This window comes from Odocoileus virginianus, chromosome 1 (assembly GCF_023699985.2).
Source record: "Odocoileus virginianus isolate 20LAN1187 ecotype Illinois chromosome 1, Ovbor_1.2, whole genome shotgun sequence".
Taxonomy (NCBI): Eukaryota; Metazoa; Chordata; class Mammalia; order Artiodactyla; family Cervidae; genus Odocoileus; species Odocoileus virginianus.
In genome coordinates, this window is record NC_069674.1 from 65,457,351 (window position 1) to 65,484,836 (window position 27,486).

The 27,486-nt window shown below is 40.3% G+C and overlaps 1 protein-coding gene across 3 annotated transcripts in view; it reads right to left on the reverse strand.

Moving 5' to 3' along the window:
* STARD3NL (STARD3 N-terminal like) overlaps positions 1-25,977 on the reverse strand; it is a 55,241-nt gene extending 29,264 nt beyond the window's left edge. For 2 of the 3 annotated variants that reach the window (XM_020911078.2, XM_020911077.2), the window contains exon 1: positions 25,757-25,977. The gene's annotated coding sequence lies outside the window, so the exon portion shown is untranslated. Of the gene's footprint in view, positions 1-21,303; positions 21,366-25,756 lie in introns of all 3 variants that reach the window. The other variant, XM_070468877.1, reaches the window with a different exon arrangement.
* Positions 25,978-27,486: the final 1,509 nt, after the last annotated feature.

Below are 27,486 nucleotides of genomic sequence, written 5' to 3' on the forward strand. Positions count from 1 at the left end.
TAGAAAGGTTGTATCATCACCCCAGTATTCTTCCAATAGCTCTTCATAAGCTTACATGTAATAATCATTTTTCTTAAGTAGACTTATTAAGTGCATGACAGTTACCAAGCTCAATCCAAAGCTGTAATAACTGAACTTGACTATGTGATGGTGATACAATATTTGCTTTTTCTCAACCTGACTTGTAAGCATTTAGGTATGATTACAAATTCATACTCAATAAAAAGCTGGGGAGGGTACATAGTTCAGTTAGAGATTTTTAATAAGTACACAAAAATTTAAAAAACTCAAGATGCATAAAGTTCTGAAGATACTCTGAAGTTACATACTCTTAACCTAAGCAAGTATAGCTACAATCTGATAGAAGTCTAATATATTTGAAGGGCTTCCCAGATGGCGCCAGTGGTAAAGAATCTGCCTGCCAATGCAGGAGACATGGGTTTGATCCCTGGGTCAGGAAGATCCCCTGGAGGAGAGCATGGCAACCTACTCCAGTATTCTTGCCTGGAGAATTCCATGGACAGAGGAGCCTGATGGGCTATGGTCCTTAGAGTCACAAAGAGCCAGATGTGACTGAAGCAACTTAGCACACATGCTCACACACACTATATAATTGAAATCAGGTTTAAGATTTACCTATCAGTATCCACGTATTTCTTATGAGAAAGAACAGAAATACAAAATGCATCTTTAAAAACTAAGAAAATGCGAAAGTTTACTTAGTGATAGATTATAATCATAATGGGAAGTTTTACAGTTTACTTTTTTAATTTATTTAGTATGTTAAAGACACAAATAGATATAGATTATTCAAACACTATAAGTTTTTTAAAGGTAATTATTTTTTCAACCCTACATACTATATGCTACTTTAAGGATATAATATGTCATGTTCAAAATATTGATCATAAAGCTAGACTACTAAAAATATATAATATAGCAAACCTTGCAATTAGGTGCAAAATACAGAATAAATAATGCATAAAACAGAAATGTATAACATAGTAGTGTTTTCTAAAATAACTACTAAGATAAAAATAGTTAAAAATTAAAACAGACTATTTAGAAAATACAGTAGGAATGCTGTTGAAATTAGGCTTATTATTAAATTCACTTCTTTAAAGTACTCTAATTACTTTTTCAATATAGCATAAGATTAAAGAATTAGGCATTTAAATAATAAAGTTATAAAAGCTCTAACTATCCCATGGGGAAAAAATTAAAAAATGAAAAACAATGGTACAATTAATAAATAAATTCAAACCAAGAATGATGATAATTGTTCCAATCTGAGTGATAAATACAATGTAATTCATTGTATTAAATCCTCTACTTTTGTACATGAATGAATATTTCTACAAATTTAAATTACATACATAACCCCCCCCCCCAAATCAAAACCTAGTTTGGGGAGGGGAGATTAAGAAAGGAATACATGGATCATAATATAAATAGGAGAGGCTATTTTTCAAAGTGTAAGTGATACTTTATATGCATCACATTTAAAAATCATAAATAAGTCAATACGAAAGAAATATATACGAGACATCAAGAAGACATAGATGGCTTGGATAGAATGAACCATCGGCAAAAAAGAAGAGTGAAAAAGTTGACACAGAATCACCCAGAGTCAGAGAGTATGACAGAAGTTTCAAAATTTGAAATAAGAGATAAACAAACATTAAAAAGAAAGAAAAGCTGTCCCATCATTAAACAAAGTTAGCATAATCCTAACATAATCTGACCAAGAACACACAAGAACAAAAGAACACAAGTATAAACCTATCCCACCTATTAACTATCATTATATTATGTAAGAGTGGATGCCTTATATTAACATAATAAAATCCCTTCCTACACTGATACTGAGTCAGGCACAATTCTGAGTACTTAACACACATTATGCCATTTAAGGTTCACAATAGCTCCCACAAGTAGGTCCCACATATTACAATGTATTCCTGAAACATCACTAAGTCAAAATTCATATGAAAGAAAAAAACTAAACCTAACTGGAAGGTGCATATTTCTGTTTACCCATTAAAATGTTTCACTATATTTTGAAAGTGTGCATGTATACAACTTAAACTTATGTGGGCTGAAGAACTTTGAAATTATGTATGTTTTGACTGGTTTCAAATCTTGGAGTTGGGGGGGGAATCCTACCTTTCCACAAAGATATCCACCATCTTCCACTTTTTTAAACTATGGAACTATGGCTCTCTCAAAGTCTCTTATTCTCCAGGTTTTGAAACATATGTGATAATGAGAAAAGCTGAAGGAAAATCACTGTAAGCTGAAGGAAAATCAGTGTAAGCAACTGACAATCAGTGTCAGGAGACAAAGAAAAACCTGCAAACGAGAACAATGTGTGGCCCAGTCTTCCAGGGTCAAACCTGTAGAAATAGAGGTCACAAGATTATTCATCAGTAGAAGCAAGAAACATCGACTCTAATAGCAAATTTCTCAAATATTAAGCATTAGTTCAATTAAATCAATAATAAGCATACTCATGGTCAAGGAAAACTCATTACAGACAAGCCACTGTGTGCCTGTACTTCCCTAAGCTTTTCTGCAAGGAAAAACTTGTGTAAACCAAAAAATACCTACAGATGATAAAGATACCATCAAAATTCAGTTGCAAAAGAAAGGTATTAATCAGTTGTTCAAGTACATGGAGAAAGTAATCTATGCATCAAAATATATTGAAGATTTTATTAAAAAGTTAACAAAGCAAAATCATTACTATGGTTTATGCAGCAGAAGAAATTGGGGTAAATAACACATGATTTCGGGATGAGAAATTCCTTCTTAGAAAATCTACAATGGGAAACAGAACTGAATACATAATAATCAAGTTTCTATTCAAAAACATTAGAAGCTAAACAAGAATACTGAAAGACAAATCGTGAAAATTCAGCTTGAAAACTGGGCAAAGCAAGTCAAGGCACAAAAGAAAACTAAATTTGTTAATAAGCTAATATAAATCTCACCCAATACCTATTCATTTTTTAGAGGAGCAAATTAAATTCACAAGATTATTTATTAAATACCTGCCTGGGACCTTCAGCTAGAGGTCAAAATTTCTTAATCTTGCCTAACCTAACACATGGCTTACTTCCTCCAACCTCTCCAGAACCACTTCAGCACACCACAAATCACAAGCCGTTCCCTAGAAGAATTACCTGGGTCACACAGCCTGTGGCATAAGCCCTCTTGGAGGAGGTCGCCATTAACCCCACTAAAGAGCCACCAAGCAGACAACCCACAAACCGAAGAACAATTATACCCAAGAAATTCTCACACTGTTAAGAAAGTTCTAGGACCCACAACAGATTTCCCAACCTTGGGATCTGGCAAAGGGACTGAGAACCCCCAGGGAATTTGTCTTTGGAGGCCAGTGGGATTTGATTACAGCATTTATACAGGACTGGGGAAACAGTCGTGGAGGGCACAAACAAAACCTTGTGCACCAGGACTCAGGAGAAAGGAGCAGTGACCCCACAGGAGACTGACCCAGACTTGCCCGTGAGTGTCCAGGAGTCTCCGGCAGAGGCCTGAGTTGGCAGCGGCCTGAGGCGGGGTCGGCCACTGAGTGCAGCAGTGCATGCAGGAGACCTTTTGAAGGAGGTCACCATTATCTTCATTACCTCCACCAAGGTGTGGTCTCAGATCAGATAACAGGGAGGGGACACAGCCCCGCCCATCAACAGAAAATGGGGTTAAAGATTAACTGAGCATGGCCCCAGCATCAGAACAAGACTCAGTTTGCCCCACAGGCAGTCTCTCTTATCAGGAAGTTTTCATAAGCCTCTTATCCTTATCCTTCAGAGGGCACACAGAATGAAAACCACAACAAGAGAAAACTAATCAAACTGATCACATGGATCACAGCCTTGTCTAACTCAATCAACTATGAGGCATGCTGTGAAGGGCCACCCAAGACAGATAGGTCATGGTGGAGAGTTCTGACAAAACGTGGTCCACTAGAGAAGGGAATGGCAAACCACATCAGTATTCTTGCCTTGAGAACCCCCACAAACACTAAGAAAAGGCAAAAAGATATGAAACTAAAAGATGAACTCGCCAGGTTGGTAGGTGCCCAATATGCTACCGGAGAAGACTGGAGAAATAACTCCGCAAAGAATGAAGAGACAGAGCCAAAGCGAAAACAATGCCCAGTTGAGGATGTGACTGGTGACAGAAGTAAAGTCCGATGCTGTAAAGAGCAATACTGCATAAGAACCTGGAATGTTAGGTCCATGAATCAAGGCAAATTGGAACTGGTCAAATAGGAGATGGCAAGAGTAAACACTGATACTTTGCGAATCAGTGAACTAAAATGCACTGGAATGGGCAAATTAAATTCAGATGACCATTATATCTACTACTGTGGGCAAGAATCTCTTAGAAGAAATGGAGTAGACCTCATAGTCAACAAAAGAGTCTGAAATGCAGTACTTGGGGGCAATCTCAAAAATGACAGAATGATCTCTGCTCATTTCCAAGGCAAACCATCAATATCACGGTAATCCAAGTCTATGCCCCAACCAGTAACGCTGAAGAAGCCGAAGTTTAACAGTTCTATGAAGTTCTATAAGGCCTTCTAGAACTAACACCCAAAAAAGATATCCTTTTCTTCATAGGGGACTGGAATGCAAAAGTAGGAAGTCAAGAAACACCTGGAGTAACAGGCAAATGTGGCCCTGGGAGTACAAAATAAAGCAGGGCAAAGGCTACCATAGTTTTGCCAAGAGATGCACTGGTCAGAGCAAATACCCTCTTTCAAAAACACAAGAGAAGACTCTACACATGGACATCACCAGATGGGTCAATACCGATATCAGATTGATTATATTCTTTGCAGCCGAAGATGGAGAAGCTCTATACAGTCAGCAAAAACAAGACCAGGAGCTGACTGTGGCTCAGATCATGAACTTCTTATTGGAAAATTCAGACTTAAATTGAAGAAAGTAGGGAAAACCATTAGACCATTCAGGTATGACCTAAATCAAATCCATTATGATTATACAGTAGAAGTGAGAAATAGATTCAAGGGATTAGATCTGATAGACATGGTGCATGAATAACTATGGATGGAGGTACATGACATTGTATAGGAGGCAGTGATCAACCATCCCCAAGAAAAAGAAATACAAAAAGGCAAAATGGTTATGTGAGGAGTCCTTACAAATAGCTGAGAAAAGAAGAGACGCTAAAGGCAAAGGAGAAAGGAAAGATTTATCCATCTGTATGCAGAGTTCCGAAGAATAGCAAGAAGAGATTTTTAAAAAGCCCTTCTTGGTGATCAGTGCAAAGAAATAGAGGAAAACAACAGAATGGGAAAGACTACAGATCTCTTCAAGAAAATTAGAGTTACCAAGGGAACATTTCAGGCAAAGATGGTTCAATAAAGGACAGAAATGGTATGGATCTAACAGAAGCAGAAGATATTAACAAGAGGTGGCAAGAACACACAGAAGAACTATACAAAAAAGATCTTCATGATTCAGATAACCACAATGCTGTGACCACTCACCTAGAGCCAGACATCCTGGAATGTGAAGTCAAGAGGGCCTTAGGAAGCATCACTAAGAACAAAGCTAATGGAGGTGATGGAATTCTAGTGGAACTATTTCAAATCCTGAAAGATGATGCTGTTAAAGTGCTGCACTCAATATGCCAGCACATTTGGAAAACTCAGCAGTGGCCACAGGACTGGAAAAGGTCAGTTTTCATTCCAATCCCAAAGAAAGGCAATGCAAAAGAATGCTCAAACTATTGCACAATTGCACTCATTTCACACTCTAGTAATGCTCAAAATTCTCCAAGTCAGGCTTCAACAGTATGAGAACCATGAACTTCCAGATGTTCTAGCTGGTTTTAGAAAGGGCAGAGGAACCAGAGATCATCAAAAAGGCAAGCGAGTTCCAGAAAAACATCTACTTCTGATTTATTGACTATGCCAAAGCCTTTGAGTGTGTGGATCACAACAAACTGTAATAAAACTCTTAAAGACATGGGGATACCAGACCACCTTACCTGCCCCCTGAGAAATCTGTGCACAGGTCAAGAAGCAACAGTTAAAACTGGACATGAAACAACAGACTGGTTCCAAATAGGAAAAGGAGTATGTCAAGGCAGTGTACTGTCACTCTGCTTATTTAACTTATATGCAGGGTACATCATGGGAAACGCTGGGCTGGAAGAAGCACAAGCAGGAATCAAGACTGCCAAGAGAAATATCAATAACCTCAGATACACAGATGGCACTACCCTTATGGCAGAAAGTGAAGAACTAAAAAGCCTCTTGATGAAAGTGAAAGAGGAGAGTGAAAAAGCTGGCTTAAAACTCAACCTTCAGAAAACTGAGATCATGGTATCTGGTCCCATCACTTCATGAGAAATAGATGGGGAAACAATGGAAACAGTGAGAGACTTTACTCTTGGGGGCTTCAAAAATCACTGCAGATGGTGACTGCAACCATGAAATTAAAAGATGCTTGATCCTTGGAAGAAAAGCTATGACCAACCTAGGCAGAATATTAAAAAGCAGAGACATTACTTTGCCAACAAAGGTCCATCTAGTCAAAGCTATGGTTTTTCCGGTAGTCACGTAGTCCAGTAGTCATCTGAACTGAACAGGAATCACATTCTCACCAATCTCAGCTTGTACTTTCCTCCCTATGCTGAGTGCTACTTTCCTTTATCTCTATGACTTTTCAGTTCAGTTCAGTTGCTCAGTTGTGTTCGACTCTTTGTGACCCCATGAACTGCAGCACGCTAGGCCTCCCTGTCCATCACCAACTCCTGGAGTTTATCCAAACTCATGTCCATTGAGTCAGTGATGCCATCCAACCATCTCATCCTCTGTCATCTCCTTCTCCTCATGCCCTCAATCTTTCCCAGCATCAGGGTCTTATCAAATGAGTCAGCTCTTCCCATCAGATGGCCAAAGTATTGGAGTTTCAGCTTCAACATCAGTCCTTCCAATGAATATTCAGGACTGATTTCCTTTAGGATGGACTGGTTGGATCTCCTTGCAGTCCAAGGGACTCTCAAAAGTCTTCTCCAACACCACAGTTCAAAAGCATCAACTCTTCTGCACTCAGCTTTCTTTATAGTCCAACTCTCACATCCATACATGACTACTGGAAAAACCATAGTCTTGACTAGATGGACCTTTATTGGCAAATAATGTCTCTGCTTTTTAATATGCTATCTAGGTTGGTCGTAACTTTTCTTCCAAGGAGTAAGTGTCTTTTAATTTCAAGGCTGCAGTCACCATCTGCAGTGATTTTGGATCCCTCCAAAAATAAACTCTGTCACTGTTTCCCCACCTCTTTGCCATGAACCGATGGGACCAGATGCCATGATCTCAGTTTTCTGAAGGTTGAGTTTTAAGCCAGCTTTTTCACTCTCCTCTTTCACTTTCATCAAGAGGCTTTTCAGTTCTTCTTCACTTTCCGCCATAAGGGTGGTGCCATCTGTGTATCTGAGGTTATTGATATTTCTCCTGGCAGTCTTGATTCCAGCTTGGGCTTCATCCAGCCCAGCATTTCTCATGATGTACTCTGCATTTAAGTTAAATAAGCAGGGTGACAATATACAGCCTTGACATACTCCTTTTTCTATTTGGAACCAGTCTGTTGTTCCATGTCCAGTTCTAACTGTTGCTTCTTGACCTGCACACAGATTTCTCAGGAAGCAGGTAAGGTGGTCTGGTATTCCCATCTCTTCAAGAGTTTTTCATAGTTTGTTGTGATCCACACACTCAAAGGCTTTAACATAGTCAATAAAGCACAAAGTAGATATTTTTCTGGAACTCTCTTACTTTTTCAATGATCCAATGGATGTTGGCAATTTGATCTCTGGTTCCTCTGCCTTTTCTAAAACCAGCTTGAACATCTGGAAGTTCATGGTTCCCATACTGTTGAAGCCTGGCTTGGAGAATTTTGAGCATTACTTTACTAGAATGTGAAATGAGTACAATTGTGCAGTAGTTTGAGCATTCTTTTGCATTACCTTTCTTTGGGATTGGAATGAAAACTGACCTTTTCCAGTCCTGTGGCCACTGCTGAGTTTTCCAAATTTGCTGGCTTAGGGACTGTAGCACTTTCACAGCATCATCTTTTAGGTATTGAAATAGTTCCGCTGGAATTCCATCACCTCCATTAGCTTTGTTCTTAGTGATGCTTCCTAAGGCCCTCTTGACTTCTCATTCCAGGATGTCTGGCTCTAGGTGAGTGATCACGCCATTGTGGTTATCTGAATCATGAAGATCTTTTTTGCATAGTTCTTCGGTGTATTCTTGCCACCTCTTCTTAATATCTTCTGCTTCTGTTAGGTCCATATCATTTCTTTTCTTTATTGAGCCTATCTTTGCAGGAAATTTTCCCTTGGTATCTATAATTTTCTTGAAGAGATCTGTAGTCTTTCCCATTCTATTATTTTCCTCTATTTCTTTGCATTGATCATTGAGGAAGGCTTTCTTATGTCTCCTTGCTATTCTTTGGAACTCTGCATTCAAATGGGTATGACTCTTACTCATTCTAAAAAGCCTTAACTCAAAGGTCACTTTCTCAGGGAAGCTTTTGCTTCCTCCCATTTTTCTATACCTCTCTCTTCCTATCAGAGAATAGTGTACACAGTTATCTATCATCCTGCCTAAGCTTATTTTGATCTACTTTAGACAAATAAAAACGATTAGCTTATGCAGGATGTTGTGATTCATTTGTTTACCAATCCCTCCATTCTGGGCAGCTGGGAGTAGGAATGAGGAGGGGCTACAGTGCAGTTAAAATAGCATCAAAAACAAAACACTAAGCAATAAACTTAAAATATACGCAAGGTCTCAGCACTGAAAACTGTAAAACACTGTTGAGAGAAATCAAAGAAAATGAAAACAGACAGGGAGCTGACCAGGTTTAAGAACTGTAAGGAATCATGGTTACTATTTCTATTCTCCCCAAATTGACCTAGAGATTCAACTCAATCTCAACCATAATCTCATCAAGCTTTTTTGGTAGAAACTGACAAGCTAATTTTAAAATGTATATAGAAATGCAAAGAAATGAGAATATCCAAAGCAATCTTGAAAAAGAACAAAACTGGAAAACACACTACTTAAAGGCCTTCTGCAACACTTCAGTAATGAAGACAGAGTGGCACTAGCATAAAGATCAACAGACAGATCAATGGAACATAAGGGAGAGTCTAGAAAAAGATCTGCACGTATATGATCATTTTACTTTTGACAAAGATGTCAAAGCAATCCAACTAGAAAAGGAATGTATGATGCTGAGACAACCAGATATCAAAACTGAAAAAAAAAAAAAAATGAACTTCAAACCCTAACAATCACCATGCAAAAAATAATTCAAGATGGATCATAAGTCTAAACATAAAAACTAAAAAGATAAAGCTGTTATAAAAATTTGCAGGAGAATATTTTTAAAACCTCTTTGTAGGCAAGTTTTCTTAAGAGAAGACACAAAAAGCCAAAATCATTTTAAAAAAAATGTTTAGGCTGTCATGAGGTGTTTCCACTGGCCAGATGCAGTGACTTGAATATAAAAATGAATAATGACTGTAATGTTGGAATTTATGTTGGAAAAATTAAGAAGTTCCATGAGTCCACAGTAATACTGCAAAAGAGGGAGAGGGTAATTCTCTTTTATAAGAAACAAATGTTAGATTAAAATGTAGAAGAAATAATAAAATAAGAAATATCGACAGTTTGTAACTCCCAGCTGGAGTAACTAATTCAGACAAGGATCTTTACTGGATGCCTAAAATTATTAAAACATTGTTGAAGAATAGATATTCAAAGTTTCAAAGTGTCAATCTTAGATTATATAATAATTTCATTAGGAATAATATACTTTATAGTAGAAAGATCTGGCAGTCTCCACCTGTACAACTAATCAAACAGCATTACCAATACTAGAGCAAGCTGACACTATGTGCCTTTTAAAGTGATACAATCAGAAGTCTATAACATCAATTATAACGTTCCTGTGCAAAAAAAGTTTAACCTAAATTCCATGAGGATACAATCAAAAAAGTATGTGGGATATTCTACAAGACAGTTATCCTGAATCTTGAGCAAAGTCAACATGATGAAAAACAAAACAAAAACAAATGTAAGAAAGCGGTGTGGATGCTCTTCAAACTTAAAAAGTAAAAAGAGCCACAACCATCAAACATAATGCACAAGCCTATACTGAATCCTGAATAAAACAAAAACTAAAAACTCAAAAGATAAAGCTACAAAAAACAACTGAAAAACCGATTACAGTTTGGTATTCTGGTTATGAAATTCTTAAATCTCTGAATAGTTCAGAAAAACAAGGATAGAAGGATGTTTTGGGATGGGGTTGCTCTATCAATCCATCTAGTACATACAAACGTATATGTATAATATAAACATATATATATATATTTAAATACAATATGTATATTGAATATATATATGCATATGTGTGTTTATATGTGAATAAAAGTAAATTCTTACTGTGATAAATCATTAAGTTAACTTTAAGTATGTGCTACCTCTGAGAGCAGAATAAGGAACTGGAATGATCCTAGAAAACTTCTTAAATTGTTTTATAAAAGAGAACAAACACATGGAGATTTTGTAAACACATCTTTGCACCACAGGGTGGCTAAGAGTTGGACTCAACTGAAGCTACTGAGCACACACACATACGACAACTGAGACACACTAATAGACTCAAAGGAAAACCTACGGAAGATTTCTGGGCGTCCCAATCATTCTGCCCCTAATAAAAATACTGAATTTCCAAGACACAAATGGAGATGGTTGAAGACTTCTAAAGTGCACGTGACTGAAGATAGGAGTCATCCTGTCTGGATTTTTGAGCCAATACCGAATACCTAATAATTTGTCTTTTTGTTATTGTTGTCGTCAGCAAGGCTTTATTAAATGAAACAATAAAGTGCACATCACACAATGGTTTGGGGTCTAAAGTTTGATCTGATCTTTAGTGAAAATGTCCACAAGCCATTACTTTATCGTAAGCTTTTAAAAGTCAAATTTACCCTTCATTTGTTCCATCCGTTAGTACTCACACTCTTCCCAGACACTGGGGAGAGACAGATCTACCACACAGCATCATGTACCACGTGTTGTTTTACTCAAGCAGCTGACTTATTCCACTGGGACCCACATTTCAACTGCACGTCCTTCTTTTTCTTACTTTTCTTCAAGAATCAGAAGTCCAACTCCATAGTAATATCCCTATATACTCACTCCATGGTTGTATTCTGAATACTGTACTTATGTTCCGGTGTCATATTTCTAGAGTTGTTACACTGAGAGGTAAGAACAGCTTTTATTCCATCCTGATAAGTCTGCTCACCACTGGCTGCTATGTGTTCCACTCTCTTCCCCCTTCCACACATTCAAGGCTCTCCATTCAATTTCTGTGTCATTTTTTGCAGTCTCATCTCATTTAACAATTTCTCTTAACATCAACAGATTAAAGTAATTGTGTATGTATAATGAGAATTTAACTTTTTGACCATCTGTTTCAAGACTCAAATTTATTTAGAAATTAGCATCAATGACTTGGAAAAAGCAAAGCAAAAAACAAGTATATTATGAAGTTTTTAAGTCACTCCTCTCACTGATACTAACTGATCTCCCAAGAACAAACCTGTTCTTATGGCAACTACTTCCATATGAATATTAAAATTATCAGTGAACTTTTATTTGACATATAACAGAGAAATATTAAGATTTAAAAATAGCTGGGAAAATACATATTGTTTTCATAATTTATGAGGCAAATCTAAAACATTTATTAAGAAACTGAATCTGGATGTATACTATAAGATTTAAGAGTTGTACCTGATAATTTTTGAAAATTCAGCATCTGCCAAGAATACACCACATCTACTTAATTTACTCCACAAATATACTTTTAATACCAAAAATATGTCAAGTCCTCCTCTGAGCACTGGGGAATGTGGCAATGAATAAAACTGAAAGAATGCTCTCCTCTAACAGAGTTGACCTTCTAGAGGGCAGGGACAGAGGATTAAGAAGCACTAACCCGAACCCTAACTGTAAACAGCTTGCTTGGTCAGGATAAGGTCATTACAGGTAAACAAAGGTGGAGCAGAGACTAGCAGGAGATAAGGAAGAGATGCTACAGAGGTATCAGGAAGAAGAGCAGGGCTACTGGAGGGAAGAGGATGGGTGAGGCCCTGAGGAGGGGCGGAGCTGGCCAGGCAGGAGTTCAGCCAGGTCATCAGCTTCCAGCTTTGCAAGAACTGGACAGGAGAGCAGCAGGAGGAGCTGAGAAGTTAACAACCTGGGGGAGCCTTGGAGGATCTCACAGACCACAGTAAAGACGGTGAATGAGGTGGGAAAACACCAGAAGCTTTTCAGGAGAAGAGAAGCCTGATGCAACTTAAGCTTTAGGAGACTCTCTGGCAGACAGAGGCAAAGAAGCAGGGAGCCTACTTAGAGGACAATGGTGGCTGTAATTCAGGAGAGAGAAGACATAGCTTAGTAGACAAGGGTGGTGATGGTGGTTGGTTCCAAATACAAAGCCAAATCAGTAAGGGATGGATTGGGCATGGGATACAGGACAAGGAGAGGACTAGAGGTCAGCTGCCAGACTTACAGCCTGAGGAGATGGAGGGAGGGACTCACTATTTACTACAAGGGTGAAGCTGGAGGAAGGGCGACCCTGAGCGAGAACATCAGTGCAGTTTGGACACGAGTATAAGATACTTATTCATATCTAAGTGAAAATAAAAGCAAGCAGTAGGGTATGAGTTAGGAGCTCAGGGGAGAGGTCTGAGTTAGAAATAGAAATTTGGGACTCAACAGCATGTAGATGGAGGTTATTAACAGCCATGAGATATAACAGAAATTAGAATAGTCTCCCTTCTCTCCATAAAAGAAGAGGGGGAGGGATAAAAAACAAAGAAAGTGCATCTATTTGTAGAACAGAAAATAATTATGAGGTGGGCCCTACATAAATCCTCTAGTTCAGTTCAGTCACTCAGTCGTGTCTGACTCTTTGCGATCCCATGAACTGTAGCAGGCCAGACTTCCCTGTCCATCACAAACTCCAGAGCTTGTTCAAACTCATGTCTATCAAGTCGGTGAAGCCATCCAACCATCTCAACTTCTATTTAAATCCTCACTTAAATCTTAATTCAAATCCTCTAAGAGTTCTCATTTTATTAAGTAATAATCATTGAACACCTACAAAATGTAAAACTTCCAAAAGGTAATGCAATTTTTCTCTGCTCTCAGAAAAACTTCCAAATAGTCACAGAGGGCAGGTGTGCGTGCTGTCGCTTCAGTCATGTCCGACTCTGCTACGCTATGGACTAAAGCCCACCAGGCTCTTCTGTTCATGGGATTCTCCAGGCAAGAATACTGGAGTGGGTTGCCATGTCCTCCTCCAGGGAATCTTCCTGACTCAGGGATTGAACCTGCATCTCTTACGTCTCCTGCGTTGCAGGCAGATTCTTTACCCATTGAGCCACCTGGGAAGCCCCAGTCAAGGAGGCAGATATACAAATATTACAAGGGGGTGACTGAAGAGAAGGGAAAGAAATCAAGTATAATTGATAATAAACATGTCACTAGGATGTTGCTTGGTCCAGGGGAGGGTGAGTCAGCTGGACAGGGGAAGGTCTTTGACAATGTATATCTGTTCTACTAAGGATCACAGGTTGACAAAGTGGCACTACGCCACAGAGTAATCAAAGTCACATTGGGTGGGGTGTGTTGTTAGCTCACCAGCCTGCAGGGCTCAACGACTCAACAGTCAGTTACATCAACAGCATTGGCTGAGTCAGACGGTTGAAATGTTATAGCTATGTCTCATCACTTTTCAAAAGTCTCTCTCTCTCACACACACAAACAAGAATATTATTTTATTTTTCTCTCATTTTTTTCAGAAGCTGCTATCAAGTGGCCCAGAATAACTGGAACAAAAAAGTCACCGTAACTGCCTTCGTCTAGCTCTGTCCATAACTGTCCCCCCCTCCAACATCTAGTTCTCCTCCTTACAACTCTCTTCTGGTGCTCTAACTGACTTTACAGCTTGTTCCCCTTTTTGAGATTGAGTTCTAACTTCTACATTCAAATATTTTTTCCAGGGCTGACCCAGAAACTCCTCTGTCTTAATCTTCCCAATCACAAAAGTTACACATAACCTTATTTTTCTTCATGAGTTAGTCATTTCCACAAGTCAAGAGACTGCTGATTTTTTTTTTTTTTTGGTTGCTGATTACCTATCATTTTCCAAAACTTTTTCTTCTCCCAGAACTAAGTCTACTTTAACCTTTCCTAAAAAATCACAATAGCTCAGTTATAAAATATCTAATGGTTATTATGGAGTTACCACTATTTTTCCCAATTTTGACCTCATTATTACTGTCAACCAGTCAATCATCAGCAGACAGTAATTCAGAGGAAACATGTTGCTCCTTAGTGCGTATATTCTCATAAATATGTAAAACTTCCTCTTAGGGATGTGTTGCCAGCTTCGTCAATAATGGAATCAACAGTCATATTACTACCTAGACAGACGAAGGTCCCTCAGTTAAGAAACTTGAAATACATTTCAATGCATATAAGGACATCTTCTGCTTTGAATGCCACTTAAGTACTTATTGTAAGCAATTTTCAAACAAATGCTTTCAATTCTCAGAGTGGAACTCATGATCTTACTGATCTAGATCTGAAAATCAGTATCTCAAGGCACTGAGTTCACTGCTATCCTAGGAGTCAAAGGAAGGCAGCTAAAGATATAAATTTGTTTTAGTAACTGTCTTTCTTAATCTCAAAGACTAGAATTTAAAATGTCTTCATCACACATTCTTCATAAGCTTTCTCAAAGGCAGAGAAAACAAAAGCTAAGTTCCATGTAGCCAGCTGATGATCAGACAGCAAAGCCAAGGAGGATATTTAGAAGCAAGCTGCATTTCCTCTTTATTCAATGACACAAGACTCTTCTGGAAGGGTAAGGGTTCCCCCAGGCGTCACTCTAGCTTTCAGAGCCGTCTTCTTCCACGCACTGCTCCTGTAGTGGCTCTACGGCTGGTAGAAATGACACGCTAATAGCAATACTAGGAAAGACGTGACGTCAACTGTCCCTGGAGTTATCCAAGGCCAGCTTCTCATCTCACAAACTACATCAAGTCGATAAAAGGCTTGCCCAGGAATATCTACCAATAGGTGGAAGTTACAGATGTTATTTCTTTGTTACTCTGACACACGGGTAAACATAGTTCTTTAAAAAATTACTAATCTCTACTATAGGTCAAGATTTGAGGTTCAAAGCTTGGGTGCATGTGACTTATAAGGAAATCTCAAATCTTGATAGTGAGATTTAAAAAAACACCAGTAGCCTTTCCTCTTTCTTCATCAGACTTTTTAGGAGATCACAAAGTAAAACAGAGCCTTAAGAGATCAGCATCAGATGACTTTATCAACCTAACCTGTGCTTCAGAAAACAGGATCATATAAACAAGGACCACTAATTATAAGACTCAATACAACAACTAGCTGATACAGTAATAAAACAGTTTGAACTGCAGCCTAATGGTAAGAATGGACTGGGAGCATATGTTTACAGAGGGAGAAGACATCACTAAAGTAAGACCTCTTTAAAATGAAAGCCTGAAGGAACTGCTTCCTCCCTCTGCTCAAAACTCCATTTCCTCACACCCAGAGCTCTAGACGGACTAACTTATGGTTGGTTTCCTTGTACACAAGGTGGTTTGCACTGTCACTGTCTTTGTCCTCATACTCCAGCCTAGAGTGCCTTTTCCTGCAACTGCTAAACAATTAACAGCTATGAAAGCCTATTCATTGTTCAAGGAAGCTTAAGTACCACTTCCTCAATGAAATCTTGTCTGATCCCACTGAGAGATTATCTGTCTTTACCAGCACTTCTAATCTTTCATACAATTTTACATATTGTTTATATGTCTTATCCTCAGTATTATACCAAAGGTCCCAGAAGACACTTCTGTATCCTTAGCACCTAGGGAAATACCTGGCCATGTGTTTGTTAGGCATTTGTTTGTTATTATAAATTTGTTTACAAATATTGCTGTATAAAAGTTTGGAGTCTGGGTACTTGCTACCTAAAGTTAGCCAAGTTTACACAGATGTCTGGAGTTCCAACATCAATAAACATAGAATATTTCATCTCTGATTACTAGCATTGACAATGGAATTAATAAAAATAGTCCAACCTTCCCAAATTAATTTGGTCATCACTTCTTCGTTCCTACTTTGAATTCTATTTAGTGAAGTCACTCTAACACACTAGATAAACATACAAACATACGGGGAAAAAAGGAAGAAATCACTATATGAGTGGGAACCTACCAGGACCCTGTGAATAAACTGAAATGTATGAAGCATCTACCTATGGATAACACTCCGCTAGATGCTGTGGGGAAAAGTGAGATGGGAAAGACAGTTCCCTATCCTCAAGTAAAAGGAGAAAATGAAAGATATTCCCATTTGAATGCAGAGCTTCAAAGAATAGCCAGGAGAGATAAGAAAGCCTTCCTCAGTGATCAAGGCAAAGAAATAGAGGAAAACAACAGACTGGGAAAGACTAGAGATCACTTCAAGAAAATTAGAGATACCAAGGGAACATTTCCTGCAAAGATGGGTTCGATAAAGGACAGAAATGGTATGGATCTATCAGAAGCAGAAGATATTAAGAAGAGGTGGCAAGAGTACACAGAAGAACTATACAAAAAAGATCTTCATGATTCAGATAACCACAATGGTGTGATCACTCACCTAGAGCCAGACATCCTGGGATGTAAAGTCAAGAGGGCCTTAGGAAGCATCACTAAGAACAAAGCTAGTGGAGGTGATAGAATTCCAGTGGAACGATTTCAAATCCTGAAAGATGACGCTGTTAAAGTGCTGCACTCAATATGCCAGCAAATTTGGAAAACTCAGCAGTGGCCACAGGACTGGAAAAGGTCAGTTTTCATTTCAATCCCTAAGAAAGGCAATCCCAAAGAATGTTCAAACTACCGCACAACTGCACTCATCTCACACACTAGTAAAGTAATGCTCAAAATTCTCCAGGAGAGGCTTCAGCAATACGTGAACTGTGAACTTCCAGATGTTCAAGCTGGTCTTAGAAAAGGCAGAGGAACCAGAGATCAAATTGCCAACATCCACTGAATTATTGAAAAAGCAAGAGCGTTCCAGAAAAACATCTATTTCTGCCTTATTGACTATGCCAAAGCCTTTGACTGTGTGGATCACAATAAACTGTGGAAAATTCTGAAAGAGATGGAAATACCAGACCACCTGACCCACCTCTTGAGAAACCTATATGCAGTTCAGGAAGCAACAGTTAGAACTGGACATGGAACAACAGACTGGTTCCAAATAGAAAAAGGAGTACGTCAAGGCTATACATTGTTACCCTGCTTATTTAACTTATATGCAGAGTACATCATGAGAAACGCTGGGCTAGAAGAAGCACAAGCTGGAATCAAGATTGCCGGGAGAAATATCAACAACCTCAGATATGCAGATGACACCACCCTTATGGCAGAAAGGGAAGAGGAACTAAAAAGCCTCTTGATGAAAGTGAAAGAGGAGAGTGAAAAAGCTGGCTTAAAGCTCAACATTCAGAAAACTAAGATAATGGCATCCCATCCCATCACTTCATGGGAAATATATGGGGAAACAGTGGAAGCAGTGGCTGACTTTATTTTTGGGGGCTCCAAAATCACTGCAGATGGTGACTGCAGCCTTGAAATTAGAAGACACTTACTCCTTGGAAGGAAAGTTATGACCAACCTAGATAGAATATTAAAAAGCAGAGACATTACTTTGCCAACAAAGGTCCGTCTAGTCAAGGCTATGGTTTTTCCAGTAGTCATGTATGGATGTGAGAGTTGGACTGTGAAGAAAGCTGAGCGCCAAAGAATTGATCTTTTGAACTGTGGTGTTGAAGAAGACTCTTGAGAGTCCCTTGGACTGCAAGGAGATCCAACCAGTCCATCCTAAAGGAGATAAGTCCTGGGTGTTCATTGGAAGGACTGATGCTGAGGCTGAAACTCCAATACTATGGCCACCTCATGCGAAGAGTTGACTCATTGGAAAAGACCCTGATGCTGGGAGGGATTGGGGGTAGGAGGAGAAGGGGACGGCAGAGGATGAGATGGCTGGATGGCATCACTGACTTGATGGACATGAGTTTGTGTAAACTCCAGCAGTTGGTGATGGACAGGAAGGCCTGGCGTGCTGCGATTCATGGGGTCACAAAGAGTCAGACACGACTGAGCAACTGAACTGAACTGATACTCAAGTAAAATATAATTTTATAGAGGAGGTAAAGCAGTTATACAAATAATTAGAAATCAAAGTCTAAGACAGCTGTAACACTAAAGGACAGAACTTTAGGTTCTTATGGCCAGAAAAAAGCTTGATTAAAGAAAACTAGCCTACTAGCCTAAAAGAAAACATATGGCTTCAAAAGAAACAAAAAGGTGACATCCAGCAAGGAGGAGGCAGATTAAATTAAAACCAGAGGAGAAGCAGGAGCACTTTCAGGAGACTGGGCTGCCCACAGTCTCAGAGGGGCCCACGTGAGGAGGTGCAGGGCAGATCCCAAGGCCATGCACAGACAGTGTGAGAGCAGGAGGTCGCTTTCACACCTAGAGCAAGGGTACAAAAGCACATGGGCTCACGGAAAAGGCTACAAAGGCCAAGAAGTCCACCTGCTACTCAAACAGGCAGACAGCCTGGGCTTTTCCTACAGGGTTAAACTGGACTCCATCGGTTACTGGCTGTCAAAAGACTGAGGTATGGCTGTGGTTCCCTCTCCAGGATATTGAATTTCAGAATTTATGTTGCCTGGTTGTCCTATAGGATATTGCCTTTAGCACCAGTAGAGCAGAAGTCATTAAAAAAAATAGTTATTGGTGACACTGTTGAAGGACAAAGTACAGAACTTTCAAACTGAGTCTGTACTGAGCAGCGGAGTATTAAGATTTCCAAGTGTGATGGATTGGCCAGCCTAATTCTCACACTCTTTTGGCTTAAAAGAAAAAGACAACTATCTCTAGTCTAGAAGCACCACCCCACCAATCTTTATTTCCAGAGACTTCCAAGAAGTGAAAACTTTTGCCCTCCACGTAGAATCTATATCTGTCTTTTTAATCAAATGAGTATACCATTCTCTATGATATCACAATGCTGCTAAGTCTCCACAAAAAAGAACACAAACTGACGGCCTGGGACCAAACCTTGTCCCTAACAGAAGTGATACTGCTTGTCTGTCTCCTGGCTTGCATGATGTTTTTCATCACTAGATTAACTGCCAGTATTAAAAGATAAGCATTTTTCACACAACTAAAATCTAGATCTCTAGCTTCTCTTGAAAAAGAGGCAATTCTGGCAATGCTCCCCAGTTCACTGAGCCACCTCACTTACAGCCCTGTTTGGTCCTACTGGCTTTTGTTTTGTCCCCTGATTTACCTCCAATACTTTGGCCACCTGATGCGAAGAACTGACTCATCTGAAAAGACCCTGATGCTGGGAAAGATTGAAGGCAGGAGGAGAAGGGGACGACAGAGGATGAGATGGTTGGATGGCATCACCGACTCAATGGACATGAGTTTGAGTAAACTCTGAGAGTTGGTGATGGACAGGGAGGCCTGGCGTGCCACAGTCCATGGGGTCGCAAAGAGTTGGACACGACTGAACTGAGCTGAACCTGCAGAGTCTTTGGGTCCCTAACAGTCTGTGGCCAGTCTGCTGGCTGCACAGGGCCAGAGTTGACAAAGAACACTGGTGAGTTTCACATCCACTATGACTGCTTACTACTTGTGTAATCCTGGACAAGTCACTTAACCCACTCCATGCCTCAGGTTCTCCCTCCACAAAATGAAGACAATAATACGACCCATCGTAGAGGGTTGTTGAGAGGAATAAATTAGTTTAGTAAAGCAGTGGTTCTTTAGCTGTCTGTGGAGGGAAGGACTCTGCTCATTCACTCCAGAACATATGGCAAAGACTGGAGGCATTTTTGGTTGTCACCACTGGGGGGAGGTGGGACTGGTATCCAGCGGGGTAGAGCCTAGGTATACTGCTAAACCCCTTACAACTCATCGGACAGCCCCCAACACAAAAAAATCATCCAACTCAAAATGTCAACAGTGCTCAGGATACCAAATCCTGACATAAAGCATTTAAAATACCACCTGACACACAGGAAGCCCTCTCAGTTATTATTAGTAATAACAGAAGCAAGCTCTAGCTGGGGCTCCCACCTCAGCTGGAGAAAACTCTTAATTTCTCAAGAGCTCCTTCTGCTACCTTGGAGGAATTTAACAAATAGGGAAAAGTACTTGAAATTCCCTGGTTCTATGCCATTCATTCAGCAGGTCATTAATCAATTAAAGAACCATGAGAATATATTTTCCTAAAACAAAAAGCAAACAAGAACATCCTCTAGTGAGCAACAACGGACAGTGTCAGAAAAGTAAACTGTCCTGGAAAACACGGGACACGGAAACTGGTGTTACTGCAACTGAGAAGGAACCAGACTGAATTTCCTCCAGCTCCTAGTTTAATACAGAGGATGCCCATTAATCCCAAGATATTTTTTATAAAACTGTGATGAGAGGGGAAGCAGAAGAGAAAGGTTTTGTTTTTTCATTTTATTAATTAATTTTTATTTTACCTTTTTTGGCTGCCCTGAACAGCATGTGGGATCTTAGTTGCCCAGCAAGGGATTGAACCCATGTCTCCTACCATCAAAGCTCCAAGTCTTGACCACTGTATCACCAGGAAAGCCCTAAGAAAGAGGCTTTAAACTAAAGATCCTACCAAACCCGATACCAGCCAACGCTTGCCCAGGAAGATCCCGTGGGCTTAAACAGCTCAGCTGGGGATCCTTGGACAGAGTTCCTGCTTTGACTTGGAGTCACAAGAGGTGTCTTCCAGATGTAGGGCAGCTCACTAGCCAAGCAAGTCAAACAATCCAGTAAGGCCTCAGCTGTGCTGAAATACGCTTAAGAGGCTACCAGGAATTCTGTGGTAGGACATCAGAATGAGTGCCAGCCCCTGCTGCCGTGAACCAAGAGTGCTGATCAAGCTCCGTAGCCCAGCACTGCAGGAATCTCTGACTCGTCCTCTGAGCTTCAGTTTTCTCAGTCACTTTTAAAAAGTGGAACTGCTGTTACCTTTTTCCCAAAACCATAAACACAGAGAACATGGATTCTTATTTGCAACAATGTGCCTTCAATACTTACAGCCCAAACATCTGAGTGGCTCTCAAGGGACCCCTTGGTAACTGTAGCAGTCAGACCCTTAACTGTAACAGGAAAGAAGTTCTGCTGAATCAAAGCCAAGAAAAGCATTAAAGATGCTTCTAGCAAAGGTGAGATAATAAAAGTTCTACAAATCTAAAAAGGCTGCTGCTGCTGCTGCTGCCGCTAAGTCACTTCAGTCGTGTCCGACTCTGTGCGACCTCATAGACAGCAGCCCACCAGGTTCCCCCATCCCTGGGATTTTCCAGGCAAGAATACTGGAGTGGGTTGCCATTTCCTTCTCCAATGCATGAAAGTGAAAAATGAAAGTGAAGTTGCTAAACTAAACCAAAGGGCTCTATCATTTACAAAAAAAAAAAAAAAACTTTTCAAGTCTAAAACGAATTGTTAAATCTCTTTTAAGCTCAAGTTAACATATATTTGAACACCCACGTACAATATAGTACACTACCAAAGATATCCAGATTGGTAAACTGCATCACAGAGCAAGACTACCAGAAGTGCTGTCAAAGAGAAGGCTTCCATTAAAGTGACAAAGGAAACAGCTCACTGAGAAAGGAGCACAGACGGACACAGTGGCACAGGCAGAACTTTGGCTGCATTTGTTTATATAGAATGCATTTCAGGCTGCAGGCAGGGCACAAGCAATGGCACTAAAGCTGGAATGGCCAGGAGTCCAGTTTAGGGCACTGGGTTCATGGTGGAAGGACAGCACTGTAATCTGAGGCCAAATTATGACAGCTTGGACCTTCAGAAGGTATAGTCAGCTGCACAAACTAATTCCAGTAACATTATTCTGATTTGACTAATAGAAAAGTTGATCACCATTAAGTTACTGTGCTGTGCTTAGTCACTCAGTCGTGTCCAACTCTTTGCGACCCCATGGATTACAGTCCACCATGCTCCTCTGTCCACAGGATTCTCCAGGCAAGAATACCGGAGTGAGTTGCCATGCCCTCCTCCAGGGGGTCTTCCCAACTCAGGGATCGAAACCAGGTCTCCAGCATTGCAGGCAGATACTTTACCATCTGAGTCACTTACAGGAGAGTCAAAAAGCTATCAGAAAGTAAATTCAGCTATTTGTTAATTTACTCTAATTCATCAGTTATTTCCCAATCATAATTAATAAAATAAGCAAACCTTAGAAATAAAGAATGGGTATTTTTAAATTGTAGAAAGAAAGTGACCCCCTTTTTAACAATATAATTTAGACATGAATTTTGACTCATTTTAAAAAATGATAATGCATTACTAAGAAAGAGAAGTTGTATCCCTGAGCTGGCCCAACAGCTTCCTCAATTATAGGAAGAAACCCTACTTACCAACAGAAACTATGAACCAGGAAATGCTCAGTGATGTTCCCATACTTGTAAGTAAACAGTTAAAGCTGGGAAAACAACACATTGTAAACTCCCTACAAAGATTTGTGAAGTTGAAATGTAAATTTTAAAGTAATTTTGAAGCAACTTTCTACTAAGAAAACCAAGGTTCACAAAGAAAGTTTACACCTGCTCACTGCTGAAAAGGTGAATTAAAATACAGTAAAGGGCTGTTTTGGGGCTTCCCTCATAGCTCCATTGGTAAAGAATCTGCCTGCAATGCAAGAGACCAGGGTTCAATTCCTGGGTCCGGAAGATCTGCTGGAGAAGGAAATGGCAACCCACTCCAGTGTTCTTGCCTGGAAAATTCCATGGACAGAGAAGCCTGGTGGTCTACAGTCCATGGGGTCTCAAGAGTTGGACACGACTTAGCGACTAAACCACCACAATCACTATCAAGGGGCTATTTTACCCCAAGCAGAAGCACTGTCTCATCTTTTTTAAAAAATGCCTTGTATGAGTTTATGGACAGTAAGTTCATGATGTTGAAATATTATATTTCTCTATATACCAAAACCCCTTGTGATGGAATGTCCATGGAATTTACGTACAGCAGAAAAAACATTAGGCTGAAAATTAGTACGATGAGAATCTGATGCCAGTTCTGTCTCAAAAAGCACTGAATAGGCTTCCCCAGTCTCACCTTTAAACTAAGAGGATTGAATCATGATCTCTAGAGTGCTATTTCATAAAATATTAATTTCAGAGTAGAGAGTTGTTGTAATACATTCAGGGACGTATCAAGCTTCATATCACGGATCAAGCTTCAATGGCAGACTAACTGGAGTGTTCAAACCTGGGCTCCCTCAGTACCAGGTGGTAGCCTTTTGCAGAAGTGTCCTCTTATATCAAGAAAGGATAACATTTACCTTTGCAACAGGAAAGAAGAATCAGAAAGTATATAATGCATCTGGTATACTGTAGGCACGAAATAAAGGCAGACATTAAGTCTCTGGCCAGTAAGATAAGTTCTAATGGAGAAGAGGAATCCACTTGACAAAGCAGTTTCCTAGAACTCAGCCTGGAGAAGAGCAGGGATTGAATGCCTGGCACATAAATACTGGAGACTGAATGCCTGGCACATAAATACCGGAGAGGACTCGCAGTTGGGAGTAAGAAGGATCAAAGCAGGAAGCAGAAGATAAGTAAAGGCTCAGAGCACTGCACAAAGTAACAATTAACAGGAAAGAAACAGTGTGGGACACAGTGCTTGAGGGAAGAAGACATTTTTTCCATTAAGAAAGAGGACCACTGGTGAAAAAACATATAGTGATTTACTACAATGATTTCATAACCAATATAAAGCCGAAAGCCAGGTTAGCATTATATGAATGTCACTAAGAAAAATGAAGAGAGCTTTGACAATTCTTTGCCTGGAATTCCCACACGGGACTGAGATGATCGCAATCCTGCCCACCTCTGAGCGCCACTTCCCTCACTTCTGTCCTCCCACCTCATTCTCCCCTAAGTATATCCCACTCCAGCCACACAGCTTCTCTTCTATCCCTGGAATATTTCAAGCTTCTTTTCCCTTTAGCTCCTTTGCACTGTCAGTGCTGCTTGGAAACTTCCAGCAGATCTTCCCATGGCTGACTCATTCTAAACATTCAGATCTCCAAACTTCCTCAAGGAAACCTTTCCTGACCACCCATATCTAAATTTCCTCCTACATCCCAGTTGTGCTCCAGCCCCTGGTAATTTCTTTTCTAGCATTTATCATTATCTAAAATTGTCATTTTTGTTTATATATTTATAGTATCTCCATCAAAATGGAAAGTCTTGAGAGCAAGACTATTATTTAAAGGTTTCCACATTCAATCCTCAACATCTAATACAAAGCATAAGATGAGGCAGAGATGAGGAGATCATCAGATAAATTTGTCCAAAGACTAAAGTCAAATGATAATAACCATCCTTCTGTGAACCTTAGTAAGGAAAAGTACCCTGAAGCGGTTTTAACTTCATTTCTTCAATGCAGTTTTATGCAATAATGCACTCTTAAAGGTCAATGTCTGAGACAGAAAGATTTAAAGAGAATGAATTCTTCATGACAATACAAAAACATTATATATGGATACATATATTATAAAGTACACATTTTTACTTTATGAGCATGAATTATGTCCCACCTTATTAGAACCCATAAATAAAGCATCTTAGGTATCCTAAGATGTTTTGTTTCATGAGGATGTATGGGTAGATGGAATATATATATGTGAATTACCTTTCAGAACTCTTCTCCACAAAGAATTCTGAGATAAACTAATTCCAGTATTAGTATGGAGAGGTTTGACCTGTTATTTTGTTACCTAGCTAAGCTTATCCAAACTACTACTAAGTCAAGTGATGAATTCAGTAATTCCGTCTGTGAAATAGAAGACAAATGACATGAAGATCAATTGGCACTTTAAGAGAATAAGAAAAGTTCCACAATCTTAACTCATCTTTGAACTAAAGGAAAGAAAAAAAAGATCCCTCTCTAATCCTAAACCAAAAAATAAGCATGCTACTGAGATTTCAAAATATGGCCAGATACCTATGAGTGAGCAAAGCAGTGAACTGAAACCAGAGCCAGAACATTCGAGATTTGTGCTTTAATTTTTAAATTTTGTTTGGAACACAGCTTTCCTTGATGGGGGAAAAAAAAAAAAAAGAGGTCAGTAACCGACCTTGTTCCTATAGCCCACGCATCAGCCTAGTCACCATTCTTGGTCACTATGGAGGGCCCAAGGGGCCAGCAGAGGGATTGATTTCACCGAGGGCTGCGCAGGATGAAGGAATGGAGACCTCTCTACTAGCATCCATCCCCTGAATGCCCACCCAAACCTTGGATGAAAAGGGGCTCCGAAATCTGCAACTTCACTTCTGTACCCATTATAAACAAGCCCGCCAAGCCCCTCCTCCTCTCCAGAGGACGGCGAGGGCCGTACAAACAAGCCGGGATGCTCGGTTCTGGCCTCCGTTCGCGGGTCTCCAGTGAGCCCCGGGCAAATCATCTGATCCCGATGACTCAGTTTTCCAATCTGTCAAATAGGGTGACCAGAAACCCAGCCTACCTCATCGGGTGGTTCCGGGCCGGCCGCCCCAGGCTGGCCGGGAGACCGCGGCTCTGTGGCTGCGCCCGCGGCAGTCTCTGCCGGCGGAGGGGCGGGGCTCGGCGGGGCGGGACCAGAAATCTAGTCCTGCTGAAGTCGCGTAGCCCACCGCCCGCGTTCTGTCGCCCCAGGACCTCCTAGAGTACCCGGCCTATGACGTCAACACGCTGACGTCGACGCACAGAGGTCGCATCTCGCCCCGGGGACCAAAGACCCGGTAAGGGCCAGAGAACCCCTATAGCAGAGCGGCGATTGGTGAGTGACTGTGTCAATCGTATACTGTCCAGTAAGCGTCGCGGGAAGGCGCGAGGGGCGGTCCGGCCGGCCCTGAGGCGAGAGTAGGAATAGGAAACTCCGGCTGACTGAATTTTGGCGAATCCGGTACCGCAGGGTTTTATGATGCGTCCCTTCGCTTTGTTGATAGATTCTTTTCTTCTGGCTTCCCCCAGTCTCTTGGTGACAATTTAGGGTCCAACTCTGGAAAATAATCATGGGACTGGATTTCAGGGCCCTTGGGCGCTCCAGAAGTGAAAAAGTAGGACATTAAATTTCCCTGTTCAAGAGTTACCTCAGCTTTGAATTCTCGGCCCCGGCCCCAGCCCCAGCCCCACCCCAATTTAGGATACTCTCTCTGTGCTCCTAGCGCCTAACACTTCAGTTTTAATGTGGTGGTGGTGGTGGTGGTTTAGTTGCTAAGTCGTGTCCGACTTGTGACCCTGTGGACTGTAGCCCGCCAGCCTCCTCTGTCCGTAGGATTTTCCAGGCAAGAATGGTGGAGTGGGTTGCCATTTCGTTTTCCAGGGGATCTTCCCAATCAGTTTTAATAGTAGTCATATTTTTTTATATTTGTGTAGGTTTTCGCTCGAAATTGACCTCCTTTATTTGACTTCAGATTATATTTTAATGAAACTACTTTTCCTGTAGATAACTACAGTTAGACGGTTCAAATATATGAAGCACTAGAGAGTTACATAGAGGGAATTCTGCTTCCACGTTCTCAGGTACTCGGTTCGCCTATTGAAGTCAATAACTTGAGTGTTGCTGATTTTTTGGGTATCCTTCCAAAGACATTATAAGTGCTATTATTCATGTTAAATTACATATAATCATAAATCTAAACATCACACATTAGCTAATTGTTTTCAGGGAGTAATTAAAAACCAGTCACTATATGGTGACTTCTGGGCTTCCGTTGTGGCTTAGCTGGTACAGAATCCGCCTGCAATGTTGGAGACCTGGGTAGGAGACCAGGGTTCGATCCCTGGGTTGGGAAGATCCCCTGGGGAAGGGAACGGATATGCACTCCGGTATTCTGGTCTGAAGAATTTAATGGTCTGTATAGTCCATGTTGTCGAAAAGAGTGGGACACGGCTGAGTGACTTTCACATATGGTGACTTCTAATCCTCTGCATTTACATACCTGTAGATGTTGGTTTCCCCCCCCAATCAACATTATATCCTTGAGATCTTTCCATATATATATATAAATTTCCCTCTTTCTTTTAAAATACTACATGGTAGTTCTCAGAACCAATAGATAGATTTAATTTATGATTCCTTTTCCCTCTGACATATTTGTTTCTTTTTTGGTGTTTTAATTAGAAATGTTGCTACCTTCAACGTGTGTTTGTGCCTTTTTGCATGTATATCCAAGTGTTCTCTAGGGAAAGATACTAACATGTGGAAGTGCT